The sequence below is a fragment of the Pelodiscus sinensis genome, chromosome 4 (genome assembly GCF_049634645.1).
Source record: "Pelodiscus sinensis isolate JC-2024 chromosome 4, ASM4963464v1, whole genome shotgun sequence".
NCBI lineage: Eukaryota > Metazoa > Chordata > Testudines > Trionychidae > Pelodiscus > Pelodiscus sinensis.
The window spans coordinates 78704673-78710901 of record NC_134714.1 but is presented as its reverse complement, the minus strand read 5'-3'; the positions used below and the strand labels follow the sequence as shown (position 1 = coordinate 78710901).

The following is a 6229-nucleotide window of genomic DNA, read 5'->3' as shown; positions in this document are numbered from 1 at the left end:
AGCGGCCAGTGTAGACAGCTGGCAAGTTTTTCCGCAAAAGCAGATGATTTTGTGGAAAAGCTTGCCAGTCTAGACACAGCCTCTTTGTCTAATCAAAAATGGTACCAGTCTTGCAACTGCATCTTTACACTTTTAGTGAGTCAACTCTCTCTCTCTCTCTCTCTCTCTCTCTCTCTCTCTCGGCATCTGCCATTTTGTTAGGAAGAGATGATACAGTATGTTAGAGAAGAAACACAAGTGGTTCTATCATTGAGAGTTTATTTTTGTTATTTCTAGCTTTATTTTTCTTGAGAAACTGAAGTCCTTCAGAATGACAGTGTATTTCTGTATGGCATAAAATAACATGATGGGATAATGGTGCTGGTACCCACAGCATCAATTGCAGTATTGTCTCAGTTCTTCCTGGAGGGCTCCCATCTAAATACTGATCAGGACCACTCTCCTCTGCTCTGTTCATTCCTATTGTGCTGTAGCTGCAAATGTTAAACAGCCAAAAAGCATTCTTTTTAAATCAAAAGTGCTTGAAAGTATTTTGCAACCAGCATTTTTATGCACTTAATAGAACAATAAGCTAGCAGTTCTCATCCTAGTTCATTCAGGTGCCTAATTGTTAATTACAACTGAAAATAAGATTATTGCTAGGGGACATCTTACAAATAACTTCAGTTAAAAGTCATTTAGTGAACTCTCCAAGCTGCAATAAACATTACATACTTGTTAGTGTACTAATAGAAGCCTAGTTTCACTAGGCTAAAAATAATTATTTACTAAATAATAATAATTTACTAGAATAATCCAATTTTCCATCCTTTCGAGGAAGAGTGTAATATAGATTTGGATTAAATCCGCATTATTTTAATGTTTTAAAGGGACCTCATCACATAGCTGCATCATGCACATTCATTGTGAATTCCAGCAGTGACATTAGGAGGAGATTAGAGTAGTAATGTGGTGAGAGAGACACCAGAAGTTATAAAAGAGTAGGCCCCTTCAGGGCTGGATGTTGTTTGGTTCAAGGTTGGCTAAACGTTAAGAGCAATCATTTGACTATTCTTGCTGTTGATCTAAAATTAAGGGCTAAGATAATAAAAGAGTAAGTGTTTTGTGACTTGCTTTTGGAAGGTAATTAGGAAATGTATAAAAAGAACAACTCCAGAGCATGCTCTAAACATGGCTGAAGCTTTTACAGCTCAACAGTTTTCAGCAGTATATAGAATAGTACATACTTTATGAGATGAAAAGTCACTCTGATTGTTCTCAAAATGTACGTGTCAATGGGGGATATTAATTGATGTGGGTGAGTTTCTAAGAAGGTCCCTCAAGATCTGCTTCTTCACTCACAATTTAATATTTATATCAATGATCTGGAGGAAATTTCAAAATCACGAATCAAAGGGGTTTGCTCATATTCTGGGGGTGAGCACCCCCTGAGAAGTGATGAGCACCTCCAGTGCAAGGTGTGTATATCTATACTGCAGTTAAATGCCCATGGCTGGCCGATGCAAGCTGACTCAGCCTTGTGAGTCAGAGACTGTAAAATTGCAGGGTAGATGGTTGGACTTGGGCTGGAGCCCACACAGTGTGATCCTATGAGCTCCAGGGCAAGCCCAAACATTGACACTGCAGATTTATAGTCCTTCAGCCAAAACCCATGAGCTAGAATCAGCTGACACACGGTAATCATGGGTATTTAGTTGCAATTTAGATATAGTCTAAGGGGCAATCCTGAGATACTCACTTTTTTTTTCTGGGTCCTTATTCAAGCAGACTCCTAATGATGTGAAATTGAGTTTGTCTTGAGTCAGAACAGATGAGGTCTACATCATTCCCCTTGGGGGAGAGGAAAAAGTTGCAAACCTGAGAGGTATTTCAGGGAAGAAAACACTTCATGCATCTGGATAACAGAATTTCCACCACATTCTTCTATTGGGAAAGCATTGTTAGCCCTTCTATCTCCCTGCGGAAGGAGGAGTAGGTTTCAATGCCCAAATCCTTCAGAACTTCTGAGATCGGCTACAGATCTGAGGAGTATGGCTACACTCAGGAGTTATTTCAAAATAACCCTCCTTATTTTGAAATAACAGGTTCAATAGTGTGGGTGCTAACTTTGTTATTTCAAAATAATAACTTCTGCTTGTAAAGAAGAATACATTTATTTTGAAATAACTTATTTTGAAATAACCTGGTAGTGTAGACATAGCCTCAGATATTTGAAGAAGAATAGGACCATCCTTCTGCTGTTCCTCAGCTTTTGGAACAGCTCTCTCCTTTGGATTTGACCTGAGTATTAACCGGTTCTCCAGGAAAGAACGTTCTATAGGAGGAGCCTCCTCTATAAAGAGAAGACAGTCTGTGGCTATATAACTTTTTACCTGGTTTTCCTATAGTGTTTGTAAGGAAATAATCCATCCTCCAACACCACCCTAGTCCTGACTTGGCCCCTCTCAGTCACAGGTTCGTGATCTAGTGGTTAACTTATGCAAAAACAGTGGTCTGAGACTATGGAATGAATTACCCCCAAGAATTCATCAAAAACCCTACCACTTTCTTCTGTATCTTGGGGTATGTCTACACTATAAAGTCGAATTAAGAATAAAGTCGAATTAAGACATGCAACTTTAGCTATATTAATGGCATAGCTGAAGTCAAAGTAGCTTAACTCAGCTTTTGGCACAGTCTACACTCTTCCTTTGACTTCCCTTACTCCTCATGAAAGAAGGGCTATGGGCATCAACTGGCGTGTCCCTTCTACTTCGAATTAGCGTCTTTAATAAGACTGTTCATTTGAACCGTGGAAGATCGACAGGGGCAACTTCGATTTTCCTCTGTAGTGTAGTTGTACCCTTGAAATCTCTGCTATAAATGCATAGCTGTGTCTGTGCATGTATGTGTGTGTGCTATATTTAATATAAACAAGCCCTCAGTTCTTTATAGGGTTGTCAGCTAGTAAATGCTCCAAAGTTTTTTCTCTTGTATTATTATTTGGCTGGAGGTAGGGAGGGAAAATGGAAGAAAGCAGGATCAAGAATTATTTGTAATAGTTATTTTGAAGAGATGAATTTTCACTTCAGTTTAATTGTGCTATTACTTGGTAGAAAGTCAGTGCTCTGAAGAAGGCTCTGTGTGTGTGTGTGTGTGTGTGTGTGTGTGAGAGAGAGAGAGACATTTAAATCAATAGCAACAACAATAAGAAAAAAGCAGCACCAAACAAAGGGAGAAGAGGATAAAACAGTATATGATAGATTTGTAGTCTCATTGCTTAACACGAGATGTGAGGCATTTAAGAAGGGAATGATGGTTTTGTGAATAAGGAATTTATCATTTGATCAATTGACTTTATTGTGGGTTGAGGATTCTTAGCCACATTTGGCCTAAACACCCCAAGAGGTACAAATCAAACACAGTAATTTAGTTTCCTTGCCAAAAGTAACCCGGCATTCAGATTCAGACTAAATTTTGTTTTAAACAGCTATACAGTTGTTCCTGAAAGAGGACACAAATCACTTTGTTGAGTTGGCTAGCTTGGTTTTTCTTTTTATCAGTGCAGGTGCTTGTGAAAATTAAACTTAGAAAATGACAACTGCCCTTTGACATAGACAAGCTCCTTTGCTCCAAGAGTAAGTTATCCCATAGGTAAGGAGCTTAGTGTTCTACAAATTGACAGTTTCAGGCTTCCCTGCAAATTGTTGGTCTTCTGCTGTAGAATTCATAAAGGGCAAAGTGATATACAGATGAAAGCAGCACACATGTTATCTGGATCATTGACACAAGGGATGTGCCAAGCGGAATCTGCTGCAGCATAGTATTAGCCAACACTGAAGAACTGTAGGAACCTAAAAATGATAAATTCCAGTGTCCTGATACTTTACTATTTTATTCCAGTTTTATAAATACATTGAAGTCAAGGGATCTAAAAAGACATTCAACTGCAATAAAGCAGTAGAAAATCAAGTGCATAGCTTTTGGCATGAGATTTGCCATAAAATTCCATGGACCTAAGACTTCAGCTAATTTCATGTGAATAGTCATTGCATCTGTCATTTATGTCGTAGAAACTAAACATATGGAAGTATAGATGAGGAGCAGTTGAGATCAAATGCTTTATTCCTACTTTTGAGCATATAGGCTTTTCCAAACTTCTGTCAGCCCTTAGACTTGGTGTGATTTGAATAACATTTATTGGGGGTTTTGGTGGCTTAGCTGCTACCGGTGTATGAAAGTAACTTACAATCTATGTTGTGAATTCCTGTGTTCTTTTGTCTCTTCTTATTTCCACCTGCACCAGATAGGATGTCAGGTGATTGGTTGAGGGCACACACATTTTTTCTGTAAGAAAGAGGCAAATGAGGGAAGATATTTGAATCCAGACATGACAGAAACAGGAAGAAACCCATGTTAATTAATACAATATTGTCCAATAGAAAATAAGGGTAAAAGATTTTTTTCCTGACAACATGCATATTTATCCGGGAAATTTTGAAAAGCCCAGAGGAAAAGAGACTGTAGGTTTAGTTGGAGCATTGCTTTGCCTGAGTGAGCAAGAACAAGTGTCTGCCTTTGATAATTGTGCAGACATCAGACTCTGAATATTAAAGAGTGTTGGCAGCCACAATATAAACTGGGGCACTTGCCATTTCTGGACAAACCATGTTGTTCTTATTGGGAAGTGAGGTAGTAAATGCACCAAAATTTTCTCTCCTGTGTTTGTTCTCTGGGAAAAAGAAAAATGAATGTAAGAAAGCTGGATTGGGAATTATTTAAACTTGTTATTTTGAAGAGATGAATTTCCAATTTTGATTTAAATGTGCTATTATTTAGTAGAAGGTCAGTGCTCACAGGGAGGCTGATTTGTCAGTGGTTTACAGCAAGTATAATAAAATGCTAGATAAATTCTCAGAGCAGCTTGCCTATTCTAGTTGTTACAAACCTAACCAGTGATCTGTGTCCAAATACTAGAGTGTCAGGTACTTGTGACTTTATTTAGGATACCCTTGCCTTCCTGAACAATCTGTGTCCTTCATTCTGGTGAAATTACTGTCTACTTTCCATTTAGTAAGTATGTGCTCAAGACTTCATGTTTGCTCAGAATCCCTGCCTCCCTATATGGACTAGAGCAGTGTTTCCCAAATGGTGTTCTGTGGAACCCCAGGGTTCCATGAAGTAACAATAAGGTTTCCGTGAGAAAATTCCATTACAGTAACATTTTATAATTAAAAAAAATAATGTTTTTAAATATGTGCAATGAAACTAAATGTTGATCTCATAACCTTGTTTGGCATTTGTTTATTATTATCCTTACTTATTTGTGGTCTACTTTTTCATCTCCATATCTAAGACTGTTATTAGGGGTTCTGCAAAATTCTTTAGCGTTTAAAAGGGTTCTGTGGCCAAATAAAAATTGGGAAACACTGGACTAGAGTGTGAGTAGGAAAAATAGGCACTGATCCATACATCCAGGTTTATAACCTAATCCAGCTCACACTGAAGTCAGGCAAAAAAAAAAATCTTACTGATTTTGATGGTTGCACAATCAGGCACTTAGAAAGGCAAGCAGATGTCTAGAAGTAGCCAGGGAGTAGTAACCAGCCTATTAACAATGAGTACCACGGTTCATTTCACACTGATTGAAATAAGTGGTAGGGCTATAGTTACAACTGACTTCAGATGGATTGCAATGTATTATATCACTATTAGAGATTAAATATATTCGAGAACTGCTTTGGTTATTTCCACGTGAGGAGGAGTTTGGCAATTTTTAGTAGTTTGTTTTTTTATCTGTACAGGAAGTCCCCAACTTGTTTGTAAGTTGGTTGTTCAGAACTCAGAATGCATTTTCCCATAGGAACAACTTTATAAATGGTAGTTAGGTTCCCAGGCTAGCCCACAAAAGCCTATTAACCCATAACGTAACGGAAATACTGTATATTTGAAATGAAAAATAGTATACTTTTTTAAAAATAATCTTGATGCTGGTGCTTGAGGAAGTTTTAACGAGAGGAGCATGATGAGATTGGTGGAGATTCTGAAGGGGACTTCTGGGCATCCCCTTTCCACCTCCCACCTCTCCCACTGTGGGCTCTGTGCCAAATCCTGAAATAAGTCCCTTCCCCTGGCTGACCGTCCCCACAAGTGCAGCTCCAGTCTCTCTTCCCCCTGGGCTGTGTCTAACCCCCACTTACCAGGAAGTGGTGGCAGCATAAGCACTGACTAGTGGTTTTCAAAGGAACAA

The 6229-nt window shown here is 38.5% G+C and overlaps 1 long non-coding RNA gene across 1 annotated transcript; it reads right to left on the bottom strand.

The window, feature by feature from the left end:
- Window positions 1-269: 269 nt before the first annotated feature.
- LOC142828992 (uncharacterized) lies at window positions 270-5094 on the bottom strand. The gene is made up of 3 exons (XR_012903204.1): window positions 4928-5094; window positions 4229-4326; window positions 270-473 (listed from the first exon to the last, which is right to left on the bottom strand). It is a non-coding gene; the product is annotated as an uncharacterized LOC142828992 (long non-coding RNA).
- Between the last annotated feature and the right edge of the window lie 1135 nt (window positions 5095-6229).